Source organism: Acomys minous (assembly GCF_964271855.1).
Source record: "Acomys minous genome assembly, chromosome: 12".
NCBI lineage: Eukaryota > Metazoa > Chordata > Mammalia > Rodentia > Muridae > Acomys > Acomys minous.
In genome coordinates this window covers 42953853-42978317 of record NC_140493.1, presented here as the reverse complement: position 1 = coordinate 42978317, position 24465 = coordinate 42953853, and positions in this window count along the sequence as shown.

Here is a 24465-nt window from a genome sequence, read left to right as displayed (position 1 = left end):
AACCTTATTTCCACATGGCCAGAAGGTGAGAATTAGTGTGTATTGCCCTGAGTCATGTGGCCAGGGAGGGCCTTCCTGACACTAAAGAATGGCTAGTAGCATCAGCTCAATTTATTCAGTCTTGTTTGGCACTCATGGCTTCACCTCCCTCAATCCTGCTTATAGTCTTCCTGAGAGGCTGCAAAGTGTACCATTTGAGTGTTATAAACTAACTCATATAAAGCCTGAATCCTATGTGACAGACACCACTGTGATTTCTTATTTCATACAGGGACTAAGTAGAGGACCAAGAGGTTAGTTACATTGACAGAGAGATTCAAACCTAGCTAGGTTATTACCCACATCCATGCACTAACCTCTACACCTCACTTACTATTTTCCCCTAAAAGCACAAAGACCCATCAGCCATAGGAAGCTCAGGTTTCCTATAGTGTATCAGGAAAGACTTAGAGACAGTGAGTGGTTCTCTTCTGTGCCAACAGCATCACCTAGTTCTATAGGGCTAACCCTTGCTTGGGTAGTGGCAAAGTCAGATGGACTGTAGCTCGGTGTGGCCTTGCTTCCAAGCTGCAGTCCTGCACAGCCCTGACTCAGGTACCCACTCACAGGGTCTGGATCCCAGGCACGCACAGTCTTCTTTCCCTGTTTCTTGCTCTAGCCCCTTTCACCTCGGTGGCAGAGCCTCGAGTACAATGGCAGCTGACAGGGACCCAGAAGCTTCTGAAGGATGCAGCCTTTATCTGATTACAAACCAGTCTTTCCACCTCCTGGGAACATCTTGTTCTGAAGGCAGCTGGCTGCAAACTCCACTTCACTCACAACAACTGCAAGCCTGGGAGACTGGGGGAAAGGGGCAGTTCTCCCCATTGTTGACAAATGCCCCAGCCCACTCTGGAGATCCTGAGTAGGGGAAAGATCTTTAGAAGTTTGAAGTGGGGGGAGGGAACCAAAGCAAAACAACAACAACAACAACAACAACAACAACAACAACAACAACAACAAAACACATTGTGCATGTATGTATGTTCTGCGTGGCACTGTCAAAGATCAGCAGACCCAATGGGCACTGACACCTGCACCTCACAACGCCCCAGGTCTTGTTTTTCTGCTCTCTCACCAGGTGAGCACTCTTTTCCTCAGCTCTAGTCTCAGCTGCCACCAACAGGGAATGAGACTCTTTCTCATCTTCCTCTCTGTTGCTTCTCTTCACATACCAGGGCTCCTGAGATCTTTCCTATAGCCTACACTGGCACCTACACCCTGGGGGTGACAACTTTACTTGTCCCCAGTCCTGACAGTCCCTCCCCTTCTGTGAGCTAAAGCCCTTTCCACATAGCTAGCTGCACCACCTGGCAGCTGCTCCTGTCCCTTTTACTGAAGTCCTAGGTAGCCCTCTCATCAGGCCCTGCACTTTTATTTATTTTATCATTAATGTTTGTGAGCCTGTGTTTATGTGTGTGGGTGGGTGGGTAGGTGGGTGCACATGTGTCGCATCATGTGAGTAGAGGTCAGCGGACACCTTTGTGGAGTTAATTCTCTCTTTCTGTCTTTATGTACATCCCGAGATGGAACTCAGATCGCCACACATGTGAGGCAAGGGCCTTTGCCCACTGAGCCATCCTGCTGGCCTAGGCCAGACACTTTGTAAGTGTGCTCCTCCCCGCATTTGTTTAAGCTGTCCTGTTAGTTCAGCCTCTTGGCATGCAGTGACATGACAGGGCTGCCTATGTTCTGTGGTCACCCTTCCCCAAACCCTATCCCCTCCTGAGGTCACTGAGATCCCTGTAAACCATAGGCCTGGGTCACAAGATCATCATTTACACAGACTTCTTAGAGGCTAAGGAGTACGTTTGTCTATTCCCCAGTCTATGCAGGCAACCGATGGCATGATTTTTGCACTTCACTTGGATCTCAACAATATATCCCTGAGTCTGCCTGTGCATGAGCACAGTGATTCCTCTTTCTGCATCTAGCCAGCTGAAGCATGTGTCATCATCCACTGAATCGATCTCCCATTCATAAAATTGCTCCCAATCCTTTGCTGCTATAAAAATGTAACTATGAATCACGCTGGGCACAGTTCATTTTGTACAGAGAGCTATAGGTACATCTGCTGGGGAAATAGCTCAGTGTACCAATGGGAAATTAGAAGGCCAGAGGGTGCATGCATTTGTAGTGTGCATAGTGAAAAAACAAAAACAAAAACAAAGCACCAACTTTTAGAGGCAGCTCGTATTCCCTCAGCTAGGTCTGCCGGGGAAGGATGACTACCCCATGGCTTGTAAAGAGCCGGTTACTGACCTGTGCATTGTGTAGTCTCAACAGGGAGAAACAGTTGCAATCTGTATTTCTCTGGGTAGATGCATCTTTTTTGTTTTGTTTTTGGAGACAGGGTTTCTCTGTGTAGCCCTGGCTGTCCAAGAACTCAGAGATCCACCTGCCTCTGCTTCCTGAGTACTGAGATTAAAGGCATGTGCCACCACTGCCTGGCTGGTACAAGCAACTTAAGTTTACGGATCCCTAGGGACTCTTTTTCTTGAACTCTCCTAACAAACCGGACGCTACAATGTCTCTGCTTTGGGCTGGTCCTGCCTGCATACAGCTAGTGTCACCAGCCACATCCCCTGCCTCATATCTTAGCATTCCATACTATTTTAAGGCTCTTAGAACTCTGCCCAGGATTCCCTGTTCACAGGGGACAGCCTACAAATGTTTTCCACTGGAATAAAAACTTAAATGGTAGAACTGAAAACACAGCTTTACAATGGGTTCTGATTATCAAGCCTTCCAGAATATCCTCCCTGGAGACACATAGCTCCTTTCTCTTTCCTGTCAGTTACAGGCTGGCAGGTATATAGATGGAGGCCAGGCAAGAGTTCATCTAGGTAACTGGCCTAAAGAAATCTTTTTCTCCAAAATAAGATCTCTTGGGTAGATCCAGAACACTGTACCAAACAAGGGAGGGAGACATCAGAGTTTCAGCCCACAGCCAGGGCCACTAGGTTCCCCGTCACAAGTCAGCCCAAGGTGATATATGTGGTGGCTCCCTTCTTTCTCTGTCTCCTGGCCCCTCCCACCATCCTGTTTATACTGCTGCAGCCTAAGAATTCCGTCACACTCTAGGCCAGTGGGTGGCAACCTCTTTGGTGGGATGGTGGTCAAAAGACCCTTTCTTAGAGATGGTCTATCAGATATTAACATTACGATTCATATCAGTAGCGAGATTACAGCTATGATGTAGCAATAGGGAAAATTTTAGGGGGTTTTGTTTTTATTCTGTTTTGCTTTTTTGAGACAGGGTTTCTCTGTGTAGCCTTGGCTATCCTAGACTCACTTTGTAGACCAAGCTGGCCTTGAACTCACACAGATCCGCCTGCCTCTGCCTCTCCAAGTGCTGGGATTACAGGTGTGTGATACCATACCCGGCTAACAGAAATAATTTTGTGGTGGTGGTGGTGGGGTCACTATAACAGGAGGAACTGTATTAAAGGCTGCAAGGCTAGGAGGGTTGAGAACCACTGGCTTAGGCCATCCTCTCCAAATGCTCTCTGGCCAGGAGCAACACAGGTAAGAGCCTACATCTGGGCTCTAGAGTACTGGGAGATACTAGCAGGAGGGCAAAGAGGGATTTGAGGGGCTTCTTCCATGTGACAATGACTGTCCAGCCTTATTTCCACCACCCCCCAAAGCAGCTCTTCCTCCCCAGTTCTAGCTACGCTAACCCCGTCCTGTCTTCACCACTAACCCTTCGTGTATCACTATACACTCCTTAATGACTCCTGAGCTCCGTGACAGACCCACAGCCCTGAGGCCGATGTGGGTACTTCCTTCAGCTTTCTGTCAGTCTCTGGGTTTGAATCCCAGCTCTGCCTTTTATTAACTGGGCTACCCTGGGCCAAGTTACCCAACGTCTCTAGGCTGTGGTTTTCTTGCTTGCTTGATAGCTTGCTTGCTTTTTTTAAAAAAATCTGTAGAATGGAATGAAAATACTAAGACTATAACATAGCTAGCTGGATAAAAAGACTTAGCTGACAGAAAGTAGAACCTAGCATGAGCCGGGCGATGGTGGCGCACGCCTTTAATCCCAGCACTCCAGTTCGAGGCCAGCCTGGTCTACAAAGTGAGTTCAGGACAGCCAAGGCTACAAAGAGAAACCCTGTCTCGAAAAACAAAAACAAACAAACAAACAAAGCAAAAAAAAAAAAAAAAAAAAAAAGAACCTAGCATGTGGTCCAGGGTAAGCAGAAGTAGATGATATCTTTGTCATTGTTGACGGGGTAACAACCAGGGCTGTGTTCCATGTGGTGATAGCTAGGCCAATCACTTTACCTCAGCAGTCTCTAGGACAAGCCTTTCAAGGAGTTGTACCCAGCACTCATGAGCAGAATCACACTGTTGTTAGCCTTCTCAGCCTCCATAGACATGTGCTTTGGAAAAGGAGACCGTTTGTGAGGAACGCATGTGCATGTAAACAGTCACAGCCCTTTCGAACTCCCACCCGTATTCACAACCGTGTGCAAAACAAAGCAAGAAGGCTCAGACGTCAATGACCCGTGACAAGATTGTCTTCCAGCCAGGTACAGCCTCCTTCCCTCCCCAGGATCAATCTAGAAGAGATTAACAAAAACGAAAGGGAGCCAAGTAAAAGATTGTAATCCCAGCCCTTTGGAAGAGGCAAGAGAATCAGAAATGAAACCTGGTCTCAAAAGAAGACTCTTCTCGCCTCGCCTCTCCTCTCCTCTCCTCTCCTCTCCTCTCCTCTCGTTGCCTCTGTCTCTCTGTCTCTCTATCTCTCTGTCTCTCTGTCTCTCTGTCTCTCCATCTCCCTCTCCCCTGTCCTTCCTCTCCCCTCTCCTCCTATCTTTTTTTTTTCTTTTCAGCCTTTGAGACATGGTCTCACACTCAGGATGGCCTCACTCATGACAATCCTCCTGTCTCCTCTCCCTTTCAAGAACTGAGATTATTGGTATATTCCACCATGCCTGGGTTTTCCCTTTCCTCTTTAAACAAAGTAATTGTTTAAAGAAATAACAATATAATAATAACAACGATAGTAGTAGTTATAGTAGGTATAGGGATCCCAGGACACTCTAAGGAACAATGTATACTAAAATTATCCACAACTTTGCCAAAACATCAAAAATCAACAACAGTTTTTTTCTGGAGCTCAGTAGAACTGCCAATTAACCTATGTGAGAATGTACGTTACAACAGAAGAAAACTAAAGCCCATTTTTCCAGCACATGTGCTTAAGGGTTCCAGTGTCAGTTAGCAGCAACTGAGGTTTATGTCATAGTGGAAATGGCCAGAGTGGAAGTAGTCTCCCCCTTTCACAGATTAAAATCAATTTGGGGGCCCACACTTTAGGATCACCGTGTGTTTTGAGGCCAGCCTGAACTCTGTCTCATAAAGAAAAGCAAAGGAAAACAAAATCAAAGAAAGAAAGATCTGGGTGTGGTAGTGAACATCTTTAATCCCAGCACTTGAGAGGCAGAGGCAGGCAGATCATTGTGAGTTCGAAGCCAACCTGGTCTATAAAGCTATTCCAGGACAGTCAGGGCTACACAGAGAAACCCTGTCTCAAAAAAAAAAAAAAACCAAAATAAATAAATAAATAATAAAGAAAGTAAGAAAGCAGAAAGGAGGGAATCAAGTGGCAGCTGTGGACGATTAGGCTGAGCTGAAGGACAGCCTGAGGCGGCTTCCTTTTGCTCACTTGCTGGGCTACCCGGAAACCCAGGCATTCCCCGTGCACCAGGTGATAACGGTGGCTGGAGAGAAACAGGGTTGTCTGCTGCCTGTGAAATGGAATAAAGACCCCGAACTGACCAAGCGAGCAAACGTGCCTTCAGAAGGCCTTACTTCTGACTAACAGAAGGCACATACACTAAGTTGGCATTCTTTTCAGGCTCCACCCCTTCATCCATTTACAAATCATCCTGTAAATACCCAGAACCTTAAAGAGTGAGAAAGAGAGTCACAGCTTCCATCCTTGTCAAGGAGGAATCACATTGAAAACAGCAGGCAAAGTAAGTTAGCTGTGCTTATTTTGTTGGAGCTACAAACCATACTGTCAGTGATACGGGTTCACAATCAACAGCATCTGGCGACAGGAAGTGACAAAGGTTAGTAAATGGGCCTATTAGGTAGGGATGATATGAGGAAGTGAGTTGAAACTAAATAAGAAAAAAATTGAGACTAGCCTTGGGTTCAACCCCAAGCACCAGAAAAGAAGGAAGAAGCAGGGGAGGAAAAGGAGAAAGAGACTAACAGGAGGAAGAAGAAGAGGAAAATTACCTTCTACAGGGCTTGGGGGAAAGTGGGCCAGTAGTGCAAAGGTCCTATAACCCATTGAAAAGGGCAGGTGAGCTAACCAGAGCCAAAAGTGCTGAGTCATAAGGAAAAGGACAATGAGACGAGGCCAGAGACGCACAGGGCCAGTCAACTCAGTGTTCCGAGCATAGAGAGTTACAATAAAAGTCTGGAGAAGCTTTGGTTTCTATGGTTTCAGGGTTTCTTTTGGGTGCTAAGGATAAAACTCATGCCCTGTGAACTTTTTATTCCCCAGTACTTGAGACAGAACTCACATACTAGCAAAGGGTCAATCACTGAACCACACTCCTAGGAAAGAGTTTGAGGAGACTGTCCCATGGCTATTGGCAATGTATGTGTAGAAGGTCATGAGGGGCCCACCATAGTGGAAGTACCTAAGGTAGGCAGTTATACCTGGGTAGTGAGAGGCAGAGAGGAGCTGGGCGTGGTGGCACACGTCTTTAGTCCCAACACTCGGGAGGCAGAGGTAGGCGGATTGTTGTGAGTCCAAGGCCAGCCTGGTCTACAAAGTGAGTCCAGGACAGCCAAGGTTACACAGAGAAACACCCTGTCTCGAAAAACCAAAAAATAAAATAAAATAAAAGAGAGAGAGAGACAGAGAGGAGGGCTATTTGGAGGGAGAATATTCTAGAATACATTCATAGTGAAGTAAGAAGTCCTTAGTTCCAAGGTCACCCATAAGCTTGCTGGAGACCAATCCACCCACTCAATGTACACATCCAAGTTTTAACAGGCCCTCAGGGTCACATTGATATCCACTTCATTTGAGAATCACTGGGCAAGATGAGTATCAGCAATGTTAATATCTCAGCATGTCAGCAAGAGACTGAATTCATATCCATACAGGGCCAGGCCTAGCTGAAATGGAGAAAGCTACAAGATGGCTTCTAGAAAAAGTCTGTAATATCAATTCCATTTCCTGCCTAGGCCAGGGTAAAGATGGTGTGAACCTATGCTGAACCTGAAAGACCTAAGCCTAGGGTGAAGCACAGCAGTAGACCACATGTCTAGTGTGTACAAGGCTCTGAACTTGAGTTCCAGAAAGAAGAATAAAGAAGATGGAAGAGCCGGGCACAGTGGCGCACACCTTTAATCCCAGCACCTAAGAGGCAGAGGCAGGCAGATTGCTGTGAGTTCGAGGCCAGCCTGGTCTACAAAGTGAGTCCAGGACAGCCAAGGCTACACAGAGAGACCCTGTTTCAAAACACCTCCCCCCCAAAAAAAAGATGGAGGAAGAGAGAGAAACTGACATTTGACATTACTTCGTCACTGGGCTGGAGTGGAAAGCAAAGGTAGGAGCAGCTGGCTTGTCCCTGTAGCCTGTCACAATCCACAAGAGAAAAGTAGGCTCCTCAATGTCCCCAGGGCAGGGCTGAGGGAGGCAGGAAAGATGATGGAATAATTTGCTGGCTGAGCAAAACTGAAGTGTACCGCCTCACCAAATCAGCCCTTACTGGTGTGGGCTTATCCATGGCCGTGGGCGCAGCAAGGCCCATGGGATGAAATGTGACAGCAGGATTTCATGTACAAAGGCCAATTAGCAGCCAGCTGGTCAGCTCTGCCCTTACAGGCCCTAGAGGCTTCAACCACTCCCTCCTTAATGGACAGCCATCATCCAAGAAGACCCAGAAAGTTCAAGAACTGGGCCCACAGGAGACAAAGGAATGAAGAAGGCAGCACTGCTGTGGCTCTGCACTCCTTATTCAGGTTCTACTCAGCAGGGCTGCATGTTCGTCCCCCAAACACTGTCCATTAAGTAACTCCATGAAGCTGGGCATGGTGGCATATGCCTTTAATCCCAGCACTCAGGAGGCAAAGGCAGGCAGATGGCTGTGAGTTCGAGGCCAGCCTGGTCTAGAAAGCAAGTCCAGGACAGCCAAGGCTACACAGAGAAACCTTGTCTCAAAAAAAAAAAAAAAAAAAAAGTAACTCCATGAATATCAAACCACCATAGACTATATCTAACGTATAAACTATATTCACCCTACTCAAGTATGAAGCCATTCTCTACTTGATTAACTACAGCAACAGAGTGCTCCCTCGTGTTTTTAGAGAATATATATCAACTTGGTCATTCTAGACCCCCCGGCTGAGCCCCAGTCATGTTCCAGGAACATTCTGGGCACTATAGCCAGAATAACAGTTGGTGATACCATTTATATCAATTGGTTGGTAGACTACCTAAAATGCTATTAGTCAACCCTAAGGCTGGGTCCAGACTCCAGAGAAAAGGGGGTCCTGATCAACTAGTGATGTCTGCAATAAGTCCAGGGAGAAGCACAACCAGGATGGAGTGCATCCTATCCCTGTCCTGGGAACACAGAGATGTCACCCAGCTCTTCTCCTTGCTAGGCTCACAATCTAGGTAGGCAAATAAGAACATAAAGAAGAAAAATAGGCCAGGTTTAGGAATACCTATCTGTAAGCTCAGAATTCAAGAGGCTGAGGTAGGGAGAACAAGTCTCATCAAACTCCGTATGTAAACAGAACCTCTGCTATGATCATATTGAAAAATAGGGTCCCTACAGATGCAATTCATTGGAGTGAGGTCTACTACAGTGGACAAGTAAAACATCCACCACTAACCATTAGTAACCAGTTTGTGGCCACTGAAGGTGGCAGCCCTAAGATGCCACAGTACCTCTTAGAAGCTGAGGTCTAGTCCTCACCCAGCCAAGGCAGCATCCTTGCTCTCGCATTACAGATGTGAGCAGGAGATAGCCCTTTTTAACATTCACAAAGCTGGTAAGTGGGGAGCTGAGATGCAGACCTCACTCAGCTCCAGAAAGCCAGATCTACGCTGGTTGAGAATCGACTCTCTTAGCAGAACAGATCAATGCAGAATGAGGAATCTAGGGAGGCAACACCCGGAAGCAGGTGAGCTTGCAAGGCCTCTGGCAGCTCCTGTCAGGAAAAGGCCTCTGGAAAGTACCTTTTACCAGGGAGTTCCTCCAACTGGCTACCAATCCTTTCAGAACAACCTCCAGGCAATAGAGGTGGATTCTGCCGTAGTAATGTGTATTTTTTTTTCTTTTTGGTTGTAGGGGACCACCCATTAAAATACATATGTATATATTTCTAAGTATCTATTAAAGGTTTTATTATCTGCAATGTGCAATAATTACTTTCTGCTCATCACAGAGCCCTTTGTAGTCCGGACCTGACTCATTATTATTATACTTGGCTCCAATGCTAACAAGCTCCACTTGCGAAGCGGCATTCTGGGCAGAAGATCCAAAAGCCTTAGCTGATTGAGGGGCAGAGCCTGGAAGAGCATCTAGTGGGCCATTATTTTTAACAGGAATAAACAGCACACCTTCCACCCCCACCCCCACACCCCCCCCCTTCATTTCAAAGGGTAACAAACTGGCCACAAGAACTCAGGTAAGGCATAGGGTGGAAGACAGAAAACCCCATTGCTAGTTTGCCAGCTTTATCTAGATGAATACAGCCATTCTCCATCTGTGTGTGCATGCGGGCCCTGTCCCGGTCTCCCCTTGTGTGTCTCGAGGGAAACTTGGCCTGTCTGGGCTCTCAAACCACCAAGTAGAAGATAAACATAAGTTTTCTGACGAGCCTGTAAAAGCAAGGCTTGTTTCCTTCCTCGTTTAAATCTCCAAACATGTTTCTCTCGCCAAGCAGAAACGCAACCCCCACCAGGGCTTGTGCCGTGATGAGAAAAGAAAAGCCTCCAGGCTCCACAACCCAGGTGGCAGAAGACCCCACTTTCCAGCTGCGGTTCCTGCCTGTGACTGCTACCATAATTCTTACCACCCCTGTGCTCGCTGCCATTGTTGTTTCCAGACAGGGATGTCTTAGGGACTCCCAACTTTGCAGAGCCGCGCCTCAGAAATGCCACATCCCCCCTGCGCCTCATTTTTCCTCATTAATAGTAAGAAGACCCGGGCCTGAGGACTCCTTTGACTGTAAAAAAGAGAAAGCCGACTTCCCAGGAGCGGAGAAGGCAGAACCAGTCACCTAAGCCCATCCCCCACTACAGATCAATATGGTCTTTCTATGTTAAATGAAGAAATGGAAAGGGGGCCCATAAACCCATTTATGCTTCCTGAATTGGCCATCGGGAAGTGAAATATTGCTCACTATTGAACTAGATGGCCTCCACAGTGCGGGAGATGGTCCCTAACAGCCTGGCCTACAATGGGGGTGAGGAGTGGGGGGGAGGGGGGGGATGAAGCTTTGCACCAAGATGAAGATCAAAGGCCTTCAGGAGGAAGGAAGAGGGTAGGGGGTTCAGACTCTGTTCCTGTCCCTGCAGGGGCCACTAAGGATTGAATTCAAATGAGTCCTGAGACGCAATGTAAGAGAGGTAAAGGAGGGGAGGTTATGCTATGTGTCAGTAAGAAAGTGAGAAATGCTCCCAAGGAGCTTTCCAACACCACGTGCTGCCTCAGGAAGCAGCCTAGCCCTGCCGGCAGGGGAGGCTGAGGAGAGGGAGCACACTGCTCGGCTTCCTTCCTTCTGCACTAGCGCTGTGCAAGGCAATGGGCGATGGAAGAGGTAGGTGGTCGGCTATCCAGAGCCACCTAAGGAGCACAGTTTAGGTTGGCAGCTTTCAGGAAGAGAGGATGAGCAATCAGCAAATGGTCAAAGGCTGGGTCAAGCAGTCAGGCCAAGAAGCCAGGTGACCTGAGTGCAGAGAGACAGCTGTAAAATGGCTATCTTTTCAAATTCTCTTATGGCTTCTATAAAAGCCTGAATTAGAAAGTAAGAGGTTATCCTCAGGTCTTTATTACCTGGTGGACTTTTAAAAAACTTGTGTCTGGAGGCAGAGGTCAGGACAGTGCTTGCCTGGCATTTGGCATTTGCCAGGCACTAGGCCCTGGATTTGCTCCCCAGAAATACACAAACCTAGGGGTGGTGGTACACGCCTCTTACCCCAGCGCTAAGGAGGTGGAGGAAGAAGAATCAGAAGTTCAAAGTGATCCTTGGTTACACAAGTCATCATGGGCTACATGAGACCCTGTCCCCATGCCACTAAAAAAAGGCTTCTTCCTACTCATTGAAAAACTAAAAAAAAATAGTGGGCCAAAGGGTGCATGCCTGTAATCCCAGCACTCAGGGAGGCAGAGAAAGGCGGATCTCTGTGAGTTTGAGGCCAAACTGGTCTACAAAGCGAGTCCAGGACAGCCAAGACTACACTGAGAAACTGTGTCTCAAAAAAACAAAAGAAGAAAAACTAAAAAATACAAATGCTAGTATTTTCCAACAGAAAAAAAGACACACAAAGCCACCCAGTAGAGCCAAAGCATCCTTGCTGCTCCCAAAGGCTCCTGCAACAAAGAACCACTATTAACATCACCTCTACACATCCTTCCAGATTACTGTGTACATATTTATGTGTGTAGAAACATGTATGGATGTTGGCACAGAATTCTGTGTGCACATGTATGCATGTGTGCATGTGCATGGTGTGTGTGTGTTCCTCCTCCATACATAAGTGGAAACAGTTAAGACCTTCCAAAATAGTCCCTCACCATCTGGATCCTTACTTCGTCATCCGTCTAATGACAAGCATGGACGGGTCCCTTCTGACTTTGGAAGATTCCAAAGTATGAGCAAATCCAGCCAAAAGGCAGCTTGAGAAGCTAAAATACAGCTTGGGTGGACTCAGTGAGTCCACGGGAGGTAACCAACCTCTATCAAGTGTTTCCAGAATTGGGCACCAGGCCACGCAAGGCTCAGGCACCTCCTTGGACAACACCCACTCTCACGAGGGGAGTCAGAAGCTGCTGTAATATGCTTCCCAGAAAACAAAATGAAGGTGTCAGAAAAGCAATTAGCTGAAGGTTACTTACCTAGAAGGTGGAGCCTAAGGGGACCCTGGGTGCATCTCTGGCACTCATCATTTTTGGTGGCAGACACATAACAGGGGAAGAATTGTAAACCATTGGCCTAAGTCTTCATCACAGCTAAGCTGTGGAGCTACAGGAAATACTGGTCACTTTGCACCTGGACTGCCCTCCAGAGGGCTGTATATTAAAGACCGGACCCTCAGCTTGATGCTCCCCAGGAAGGCACTACTAGGAGGTGATGGACCATTTATATAAAGTTGGGTTTATATAAAACCTTTTATCAGAAGTTTGAGGCCATAGGGAACGTGTTCTTAAAGGGATCCTTGAGACGTCAGCCTTTCCCATTCCCTTCCCTCTCCCCATCTTGCTTTCTTTAAGAAGCAAAGGTCTCACGACAGAGGCCAGGGTAGCCTCAAAACCCACAGTCCTCCTACCTCAACTTCTGGAGCAGCACTTCATAGGTGCATGCCTCTGTCCCAAGTTTTTTGATGTTTAAATTGATTATTTCTGGTGTTCTGTTACAACAATGGAAAAGTAACTGACAGACACAAGCACTCCTTTAGGAAGAGTCTCAGAGGACCTAAGCTTTTCTTTGCTTTGGCATCTATGATCTGTGCTTCTGTCGTTTACTAACACATCAGAAATTGAATTTTATGGGAGAGCTTAATTAGCAGCCAGGTGTGCATGTTCCCCTTTCACCGTCACTCGGCCATTCTGAAGTAAATCCTGTCATCTCCTTTGGTTCCCACAAGCAAACGAAGGCTAACAGAAACAAAGTGGCTCTCCAATTTTTTCTCAGGGACATACATATCAGGCCCAACCATGCCAGGATTCTTTCCACTCATCATCACACACTTAGGATAGAAAATTTCTGTGGCCCCATGGAACGACTCTCAAGACCCCAAATCTTAGAGAGAAGCCACGGTCAACTCTGAAGAGTCATCAACTTCCTTTCACCCAGACCCAAGTTTCCCTGGTACTAAGCCTCAATTGTAGAGGAGGCAACTAACTCCATGGAGGGGAAAAAAACAAAAAACAAAAAAACCATCTGACATGCTGGGCTTGGTGCAACCAAATGAGGAAATGGCAAGGCATTGCGCATGGAGAGCCTCAAACACATCTAAAACTAGACCTGGACACAGCGGCTCATGCTAGCTCTGAGAAAGCCGAGGCAAAAGGATATCAGGAGACTGAGATCAGCCTGGGCTACACAAGATGCTGCTGCTGCATTGTGCAGCATGGCATTGCATTCAAAAGATACCAGAAGCTCTGCACACTACACCGAGAGTTCATTTTATATGTCTCAAATTCACAAGAAATATGCTCAACACCACAAAATGTGAACATCATTGTCTACGTTCATTCTTTTCTTCCTAGGCTTTTAACATTTCCCATGTTTCTACCAAAAACCAAAATAAATAGATACTACAAATATAAGCATTATTTGGAAAAACAAATAAAACACTCCCAAATAACCCAATCTTGGATAAAACAAGCAACTTGTAAAATATAACATCAACAGAACAATGTGTGTGTTTTGTCTTACATTTTCAGATTATAATCCTACAAAGCAAAATAAAAATGATACAAGAGAGAGAGAGAGAGACAGAGGAGCCAGCAATAAGGCATTCCAGATTAGAATAGAAGGAACAGAGAGCTGGGCATGGTGGCACACACCTTTAATCCCAGCACTGGGGAAGCAGAGGCAGGTGGGTCTCTGTGAGTTCGAGGCCAGCCTGGTCTACAAAGAGAGTTCCAGGACAGCCAGGGCTATTACACAGAGAAACCCTGTCTGGAAAAACAAACAGAACAGAAGAAGAAGAAGAAGAAGAAGAAGAAGAAGAAGAAGAAGAAGAAGAAGAAGAAGAAGAAGAAGAAGAAACAGAGAAATAGGTCTTCAGAGCACAGAGGAGCAGGGAGAGCTGAGGGAGCAGGGGCACAGAGTGTAAAGCCTCCCAAAGACAACTCTGAAACTTAGAATGAGAGGCAGGCGCCTTAATGGAATGAGCAAGCAAAAAAGGCCTCAGGGATCCATTGCACACCCCAGCACATGCTTGAAAGCTCAAACAGAGCAGAAGGATAAGTGTGCTCTATTTACATTCATACCTCATGATAAGGGTTAATGCATACATCAGACACGATGGGAGATTAGCAATAACTACACCAGATCCCAGCAACCTCAGTATGCAATTTTCTTTTCACCTTTGCACCAAAAATAAGCACTTCACAGCTATCTGTGGCACATCCAAATTGCAACATCATGGTTCTACTCCAGGGCCATTATTAAGCAAAGCAAAGGTTCCTGGCACACAAGCAGTGCGATAGGAGAGTGGGCCAGGCACCACCCACCCGATCCTTGAATATGCTGTCCAAACTCCCTACTTGGCCCAACAGGCTCAGCAGCATTACCTCTAAATATTATTGTGCCCTGGAGACGAAGCTGCACTGCTTTGTTGTTTGGGTTTTTTGTTTGGTGTGAAACAGTGTTTTTTGTTGCCCCCAAAAGCCTTGATCTTACTATGTAGCTGAAGCTGACTTTGAATTCTTAGTCTTCTAGCCTCTACTTCCCAAGAGCTGGGTCGATCAGTGTGAGCCGCCTTGCCGGCCACAGCATTAGTTTCGTTTTTCTTTCCTTGTCCTATGTAATACATCTTTCCATCCGCGCGTGTCCACATTTTAAGTCAACAGCCATCAAAACAACAACTAAGACAGCTAAAACTTACTGAGTGGACAGGCTAACCCAACTCTAAGTAGTTTACATGAAACTATGTCATTCAGTCTTTGTAAATCTATACAGCAGGTACTACTGCCAGACTAACTTTGCAGACGAACAAATGGAATGTACACATCTGAACTAGCCTTAATCCCAGCACTCAGGAGGCAGAGGCAGGTGGATCGCTGTGAGTTCGATGCCAGTCTGGTCTACAAAAGCAAGTCTAGGACATCCTGACAGAGACACCCTGTCTTGAAAAAACAAAAACAAAAACAAACAAACAACAACAACAAAAAGCCATCTGAACCAATACCACACCTGAATACTGTTAGAGCCAGGACTCAAACCCAGGCAATCTGATGTGGACTTAGCAGGTCTGCTCTACAGGGTTGTGCAAGGTGAATACATGCAAAACTGACATTCTATACTGGTATCAGGCTTCCTTGCTAGTATCCAGTGGATGTATAATGCACACCACATATGTAATTTAAATTTTTTAACAGCTACATTAGAAAAACAGTAATAAATGTGCAGGTGAAATTTATATTATCAATATATTTTGCGTTTGCTAGAACGCACAAATCTCATTTCAACATGTAATCAATATGAAAAAAAAAATCAATCTAGCTGTATCTTTTCTAGGTCTACAAATTATTGTGTGTATTTTATATTAATAGTGTTGTTGAATCCAGACCTAAGATGGGAAACAGCTTAGATGCTCCACAGCTACATGACCCTGTGGTTACTGTGCTGGGCAGCACAATGTTAGCTACTGTTAAACTAACCCAACCTCCCTGGGCCTCAGTATCTCTGGACTGACATTGGGAACCTGATCTCTCCACTTTCTTCCACTGTCAGGTTCAGGTCAACCTACATCAGCAGTTGAAGCAAATGAAGCTAACATTTCCTCAGCCCCTTCAGGATCCCCCAGATAACACATCTTCAAGTTTTCCAAGACCTTCTCTGTTTGAAAGGCTGCCTCCTTGCCTGCAGGGAGATCCGATGACTAGCTCCCCTGGGAAAGATCGGCAAGCCACTGAAACGTAATAGCTCATCTTCTATATCAGCTTCTACGGAGACCCCATCGTGTGTCCTTTTCTGCTTGCCCAGTGGTGGAGCATCTGGAAGCTTCTACTCCTCACAGCTGGCCAGCCTGCTTATCCTTAAAGACCATGATTTATGACCGCAACAGTGGGAACTGTAGAGGAATAGTCACGTCCACTACAGTAGGAAGGAAAGAGTGGCAGGTGGTGAATTAATCCATCCTTTAAACTAGAACACTAGAGCACTTCAACAGGGTAGAGGATTGGACAGTTACTGGAGCACTGAAAATTCACCAGTGTGTAGTTCAGGGAAGTTAGTGGGAACCTTTGCCATGTAGATAAGGTCCATGCAAAGCTGCACAGTCTTGGTTAATCCAAGTTTAGTCTTAGTCAAAGGCTCAGGTCCTATGAAGCTCCCTAACAATATCTAAGTGTAGTCTGGGATTTCTAGACCAAGATTATAAACGTTCCTTAGTGGAAACGCCTTAGAGGTTTTGCCCTTATAAACAGCCTTCCCCAGCCAGGTGTGGTGGTGCTTGCCTTTAATCCCAGCACTTGGGAGGCAGAGGCAGGTGGATCTCTGTAAGTTTGTAGGCCAGGCTAGTCTACAAAGTGAGTTCTAGGACAGCCAAGACTACACAGAGAAACGCTGTCTCGGGGGGAAAAAAACCCAAAAAAGTAAAAATAAAAATAAACAGCCTTCCCACCGTAGAAATGACACTGTGTCTATGAAGAAAGAAGGATGTAATTTTGCTATATCAGAAGCCTGGCATAGAGGGTGTGTGCACTTTCCTTTTGCCCATGTTCTACAGGAATTACTGGAATGAGCCTGCTGCCAGTCCACTTACTCTGCCTAAAGTTCCAGGCAGCACAAAGGCATGCATCCCTTTGTCATCAAGGATCAGGACAAGGTTGGGTATGGGGGAAAGGGGGGCTCACCCATGGGTCTTTCTAAACTCAGACCCAGGCCTCAGAATTTCAACTGGAGGAGAGCAGAACCCCCGGGAGCCACCATAACAGGGGCATCTCCATAAAAGGCAAACAGTCCCAAATCCCGAACAAGCCCTGCCCTTTGCACTACTATCTAGTGTCTCTCCACAAGAATAAAGACTGCACTGGGAGCTGCCAGAGGACAGTTGATAGGATCGGCAAACTCCCAATGCAGGCTCTGTGTTTGGCTCACCTCAAAGAGGTCTCCTTGATTGCACAGCACACCTGCCCCAGGCACCATGATAAAGACCTCGGATGCCCAGAGGTCTCCTGTGCTGGCGACTTTAATCTAAATCCTAGAACTCCAGAGGTAGAGGTGGCCTCTAGGCAGGAGAGCAGACCAGTGGAGACACACAGGCTCTGAGAAAAGGCACCTGGCTGCAAACACCGGCCCTGGCTCTGCTGGTGATCGGGCTTTCATTTAGAGTGGGAGGGTCAACATCAACCTGCGTAGCAGCTGTAAGGATGCTCGGAGGAGACCCTACAAACAGCCACGCCCTCTTCTGTGCACACTGACCCGATAGTGAGGACATGGAGGTCAAAGAGGAAGTGGTTGGTCTCATTCTACAAATAAGACTCAACTTCCTGGATCTGGACTTAAGGGCAAGGAAGGGGAAAGGGAAGTAAAGGAGTGGAATTTGCAGAGCGTTAAGTTCTGAATACACTTCCTTATTCCACAACGATAAACTAAATTCTCTTTGCCATCAGCACAGACCCCATAAGCAGAGTATGGGACTCAGAGACAAGAAAGGTGATAATGGCCCTGCTTATTGAGCACTTACTCACCTTCTGGGTGGCAATACCTAAGTGCTAAGTGCTTGGAATCTCATCCAACTCACTGCAAGGTTCAGCTTTATTTTCTAGTTTTACCCATGGGAAAAGTGAGGCTAGAGAAGACAAGTGACTAGGCCTGTGCTTGAAAGGGGGAGAAGGAACACTCAGAGCAAGCCCGAGTTAACCGGGAGCCAGAATCTTACCCATGATGCTCTCCTGCCATCTAACACATGGGGACAATTACAGCCATTTGGTTGTCTCTCACCATCAGAAAGATGCAGGTCTCTATGCAGGGCAGCAGGTGTAAAAGCCCAGGCTCCAGGCCTGGAGTAATAACCAAATGAGTAAGTCCCAGGGATAAACTGGGTCCCTTTCTGGAAGACAGATAAGTAGTAATTTGAGCCCCCAGTGTGGAATGTCAGGCAGGTGAAAGCACAGGAACTGAGCAGGTATTTCACCCCCCCCCCCCCCAAGGAGACATCCAGATAGGGCTGGGTCTCCTCCATTCAGCTAACAGTAAGTCATCTGTTTCTTTCTTCTTCTTTTTCTTCTTTTCTTTCTTTCTTTCTTTCTTTCTTTTTTTTTTCTTTCTTTTTTTTTTTTTTTGGTTTTTCAGGACAGAGTTTCTCTGTGTAGCCCTGGCTGTCCTGGAACTCGTTCTGTAGACCAGGCTGGCCTCAAACTCCCAGAGATCCTGCTGCCTCTGCCTCCCGAGTGCTGGGATTAAAGGTTTCTGCCATTACCTCCCAGCTCTAAACTAGGCTTAGTTAACCAACACCACTATTGAAGAGGCTGAAGCCAGGAGATCTTGAGTTCATGGTCTTCTTGGACTGCACAGCTGAATTATACTGAACACAGAGCAAATGCCTGACACAGATGCAGGTGGCTAAAAACTTAGAGCCGGGCGTGGTGGCGCATGCCTTTAATCCCAGCACTCGGGAGGCAGAGGCAGGCGGATCGCTGTGAGTTCGAGGCCAGCCTGGTCTACAAAGTGAGTCCAGGATAGCCAAGGCTACACAGAGAAACCCTGTCTCGAAAAACCAAAAAATAAAAAATAAAAAAAATAAAAATAAAAATAAAAACTTAGGTAATAGAGCCAACTGGTCAAGATCTGGGTGCTGACCCTAAGTTAGATGACTCTAAGTGGGTTTCTCACACCAAAATCAACAAAAAGGTAGCCAAGATCTTCAACACTAGAAACGAAGAGCTGAGGATATGGAACATGTGCCCATTTAGCATTTCCAAAGCCCTGGGTTTCTTTCCCCAGCACCACATAAAACTAGGAATGGTGACACATACCTATAATCTCCAGCACTTAGGAGGAAGAGCAAGGAAGAGAAGTTCATGGCTCTCCTTGGTTACATAGTAAGATTGAGGCCATCTAAGAATGTATGACACCCTAGAAAAAAAGCAAGAAATAATGAAATAATTTTGCATTGTGGGACACTCTCAAAGGAGTGGAAGGAGAGCCTACAAAGTGGAAAGGAAATATCAGGAATTGTGTATCTGGAAAGGAATTGACACCAAGAATTATTTATTATTATTACTATTACTATTACTATTATTATTATTATTATTATTATTATTATTATTATTATTTTGGTTTTTTTTAGATAGGGTCTCTCTGTGTTAGCCTTGGCTGTTCTGGACTTTGTAGATCAGGCTAGCCTTGAGCTCACAGCAATCCGCCTGCCTCTGCCTCCCGAGTGCTGGGATTAAAGGTGTGCACCACCACCCCTGGCTTGAAACCAAAGAACTTTTATAACACAACAACTACAACAGAAACAGAAATTTCTCAGAAGATATTGGGTATTCAATTGACACATAACAAGATACTCATCAGTAGTCATTAGAGACATGCAAATCAAAGCCAGAGTGTGAGCAGGAAAATGGCTTTAACCTATAATCTCAGCACTTGGGGTGCTGGGGCAGAAGGACGGCAAACCCAAAGACCAGCCTGGGCGACATAATAAGACCCTGCCTCAAAACCATAAATCAGTAAATGGTACTGGAGTTGAGTATAAAATTCCTAATACAGCAGTGTGTGCCCCTTCATGTCCAAAGCAGTATCATTTCACAATATTTGAAAGGTGGAAACAACCCAAACATACATCAATAGATAAACAAGTGTGCTACGTACGCACAACAAAATGCTTGGGTGTTCTCTGCAAAGAATCAATGTGAGGTAACATGCTACAAGGTAGGTGAGACCACCGAGCTCACTGTGCTAAGTGAACAAAGCCAGCCACAGACAATTGCCGAATGATTCCTCGGAGATGATGTCAGGGGGCAGCCAGAATCATAGACTCAAAACTGAACAACAGTTTTCAGGGCTGGTGGGGAAGCAAAAGTGTTTCATGGATAAAGACTTTCGGTGTGAGATAATGAAGTAGGCTTTAGTAATATTTAGTAGAGATGGCTGCACAGTGGCCATACTCAAAGTCATTGACTTGTACTATACAGGGACAATGAACAAAAGAGAAGGGAAGTGAATGGAGAGGGCAGGGCAACAGGAAACAGACATTTGCTATGATACCCAAGCTTGCCCTGAGCTTACTCTGTAGCTGAGGCTGGTCTCAAACTCTCCCTGCCTCACTTCCCAAATTGCTTGGATTTCAGACTTGTACACACCCTGGCCTCAACCATTTGTGAGAATGGGATAACACCAGCTATCAGGGTTAACATCTGCATGCCATTTTTTTAGCGTACTAAGCAATTCTAAGTAAGGGCAGATTGGGATCGTCTCTCTTAAGATGTATTTTACTTTTTATTCATGTATACATTTGTGTCTGGGGGGATGTATGCCATGCGCACAGAGGCCAGAAGAGGGTGTTGGATGCCCCTAAAGCTGGAGTTACTGGCGGTTTTGCGTTGCCAGATGTGGGTGTTTCCAACAGAACTTCGGTCTTCTGTAAGAGCACCAAACATTCTTAACTGCTGAGCCACCACTGCAGCCCCCAGCTTGTGACTATCTTAATGACACAGTATCCTCCTCTTTGCCCTTTCTCTCCCTCCACCTTTCTCAAAGACAAAGGACCTTCCAGGAATAGTCCAGATTCCTCTTGACTATCCCCCTGACAATCTTGAATACCTCCAGGTCCATGTCAAGTTCCCCCAGTCGTCTCTATGCAATTTCCTCTCACAACTCACAGGAAGATGATTTTTTTAAAAAAAACCCTGCATAAAATGGTAGATGATAAAAACCCACATAAAATGACGTATGCTTATTTCCCTCAGGACATCATCAGGTTGGTTTGCTTCTCTTCCTGTCTGTGAAGAGGAAAAAATGCGACAATCATTCTGGTCCCCAGGTGAAATGCTGAGCGGCTAACCAGCCAGCAAGGGAAAGGTCACAGAGCCCTTGGGAAATGCATGATAAGCCACACCCCACACAACAGAAACAGAGAACCAGCGTGCATTGAGGAGGCAGAGGGGAAGGGAAGGGAAATGAACAGAGCCATCTAGAATGTAGGAAGTGGTGGCTTTCCCAGCTCTCCGTGGCCTGGAAATGTGGAGGAAGCTGAAGGGGCGGGCTCCATTCCAGGCGAATAACTCCAAAGGAAGTGTCTGGAGGTGCTGGGCCAAAGTCACATTCAAATCTACAGCCACTAAAGTAGGGTGAGCCTACCATGAGGGCTGTTGGCTGAAAGCATCTGGGGTTAGAGTCATGGCCCATCAGAAGGAGCTATGTCAACCTAAGGGGTCTATAAACCTTAGGGCTGCAATGTACTGGCTGACAGCAGTTGTTTGTTTGGCCCATGACTTCCCTTAAAATCTAAGTTGGACATACTTGAAATCAGGAGGGAGGGGCGCCTGGTACATCTCCTTTAATGCGGGGAGGGGTGGTTAAGGCTGAGTGTCAACATGACAGGATCTACATATAGGTGACAGAACTCTGGTGAAGTCTATGAAGGAGTTTCTAGGCTGAGTTAACCGAGGCAGGAAGATCAACCCAGAATGTGGATGTTACCATCCACTGGGCTGAAGTCTTTTTTTTTTTTAAAGTTCAAATATGATTTATTGAACCATATACATTCTATTTTATTTTTTGTATTTTTTATTAATTTATTAATTTATTCATATTATATCTAGATTGTTAGCCCTTCCCTTGTTTCCTCCTATTCTTCCCTCCCTCCCACTTCGCCTTCTCCCCTCCCCTATGTCTGTGATTGAGGGAGACCTCCTCCCCCTAAATATGCTCTTAGAGTATCGAGTCTCTTCTTGGTAACTTGCTATCCTTACTCTGAGTGCCGCCAGGCCTCCCCATCCAGGGGACATGGTCAGAAAAGGGACACCAGAGTTCGTGTGAGAGCCAGATCTCACTCTCCACTCACCAATGGAGAATATCCTGTTCATCGACTAGGTCTTGGTAGGGGTTCGAAGTTTACTGCCTATATTCTCCTGAAGTCTTATACTAAATAAAGAGGAGAAGGTGAGCGAGCGAGCGAGCGGAGCACCGGTGTCCATCTCTCTCTCTGCTTCCTGACAGCAGATGCGATGTGACCAGCTGTCTCACACTCCTGCTGCAGTGACGTTGCCACAGTGATAGACTGCATCCTCTCAAACTTAACTCCCTTAAGGGGCTTTTGTCAGGTTTTTGACTGAAGCAGTGGAAAAGAGTAACAATCCAGTGTCATGCTGTACAGCCCTAGCTCTCATATTGAACGTTTGCTCTCCTGGCCTAGTGCTCCCATATACCCAGCAGAAGCCAAGAGACCTTTACATTTGAAAAGCAGCCCCATCTCACTTTCCCCCCTTGGTGTGGTGGGGATATTGAAGAGTAAACTTGGGTCCTCAGGTACCACAGCATGTGCTGCATCCTCCAGCCCAGACTTCTCTTTGAGAAGGAGTTCTGGTCAACGGGCAGCTGCTCTTTCTGGCGAGACTCCACTGTGCACTAAGGGCTCACCTGGGACATTTGTATTTAATCTGCTCATCTTCCTGAGTGGACTGGCAGCCCTGCAGGGACATGATGCTTCTGCAGTTCATACTAAGGTGTTCGGAAGGTCAGCATTTAGAAGCCGCTAGGGTTAAAGAGAAACTGCACACTTCCTGGAGGAGGTGACCCTTAAGCAGAGTCATAAAGCAAAAACAGGAGTTCCCTTGATGAAGAAGCCCGAAAGAGACCAATTCTTAGCCGAGTCCTAATTATTGTGCAGCTGTGAGACGTGAAACTCAGAATCCTCTGCAGAGATAAGGTTCCAGTTACTCCATCACTTCCTAGTGATTTAAAGCTACACTGGCTGGCTGCTTCTACTGTTACCCAAGCTAGGGGCATCCTCAGGGCAAAGGCACTCTGACTCTAAAATTCAGCTAGGAGGGGCTAGGATATAAACCATTCATTCAGTAATTCAATAACCTTTCACTGTGAGCCTGTGTACAGCAGGCGCCCAGTAACAATGATAAGCCACTAAAAGCTTTTTAGATGCATGGTTTCACGATCCAGTTTGCTGCTAGAAAAAAGTGCTAGGGGAAGGGTGGCAAGAGAGTGAAAATATAAGAAGATTTCTTCCTGAACTAAAGGAAGCCAGGTGGCTGGTAAGGAGAAAGGGGGTGGGGGTGGGGGGATGGGAGCGAGTGGCAGAACTGTAGACTGCTACCCAAAAAGTCCATGGACTGTAGATGCTCTCTCAAGTCTGGGGTATCAGGAAGCATCCAGATGTACTCTTAACACACACACACACACACACACCCTTGTTAGCTGGGCATGGTAGCCCACAACTTTAATCCCAGCACTCAGGAGGCAAAAGCAAGTGGATCTCTGAGTTCAAGGTAGTGAGTTCTGGGACAGCCAGGGCTATAGAGAGGCCATCTCAAAAGAAAAGAAAAGACAAGACAAGACAAGAAAAAGAAAAGAAAAGAAAAGATACTTTGTATGGCGGCATGCATCCACATGGCACAATTACTAAATACATTTCTCCTTTTGCACTCACCAACTTTAATTTTTAAAAAAAAATCTTTGTTTTTCCTTTTAAAGTGCATAAGTATGCGGGGAATGTCTTTTTTAACAGAGAAAGCATGAACGGAATGTTCAGAGTCATGATAGGGAAGAAATACAGCCTTTGGCCCCTACCGGAAGGACAGAAGCCAAGGCCAGCTCAGCCAGCTAAACATGTCCAGACCTCAGACAGAACAACAGCACTCAAGGTCTACAGTCTGCCACCACCCCACCCCTACCTCTGTACACTTCTGGAAAGCTGTCACCCCCTAGAAGGCTGAGGCAAGGTAGCCCTCTGGGGAGAAGACAGCTGCTGGAGGAAGCTGGAGCCCCCTCAGGCTGTGTCCTAAAGCTATAAAGCAGTCTGGCCAGCTAGGGCAGTCTGGCCTTGGCCTCAGGGGCTTCTCTGAACTCAAGGCAAGCAGAATTAGGTAGGAGTGGTCTCTTCTTAAAATCTCCAGATTGACAGCCTGGTGTGGTGGCGCACACCTTTAATCCCAGCACTCGGAGGCGGAGGCAGAGGCAGGCGGATCACTGTGAGTCTACAAAGCTAGTCCAGGACAGCCAAGGCTAGCACGGAGAAACCCTGTCTTGAAAAACCAAAACAAAAAACAAAAAAACAAAAAACAAAAAATCTCCAGATTGGTTGTAGGATCCCAACAGCACTGCCCAATTTCTGAGTCATGACTTAAGTGGGACGAGGTTGTGGAACAAAGCGTCTCACAACAAAGACTGTGCTTTCCAGCACTGCTCTCCCATACACTCCAGGGGACTTTCCACACAAGGCCCTTTTCCTTTTCCCTTAACAGGGAAAAGTCAAATACTTAACCAGAGAGTGACCAAAGCCTCTCTCATCACATG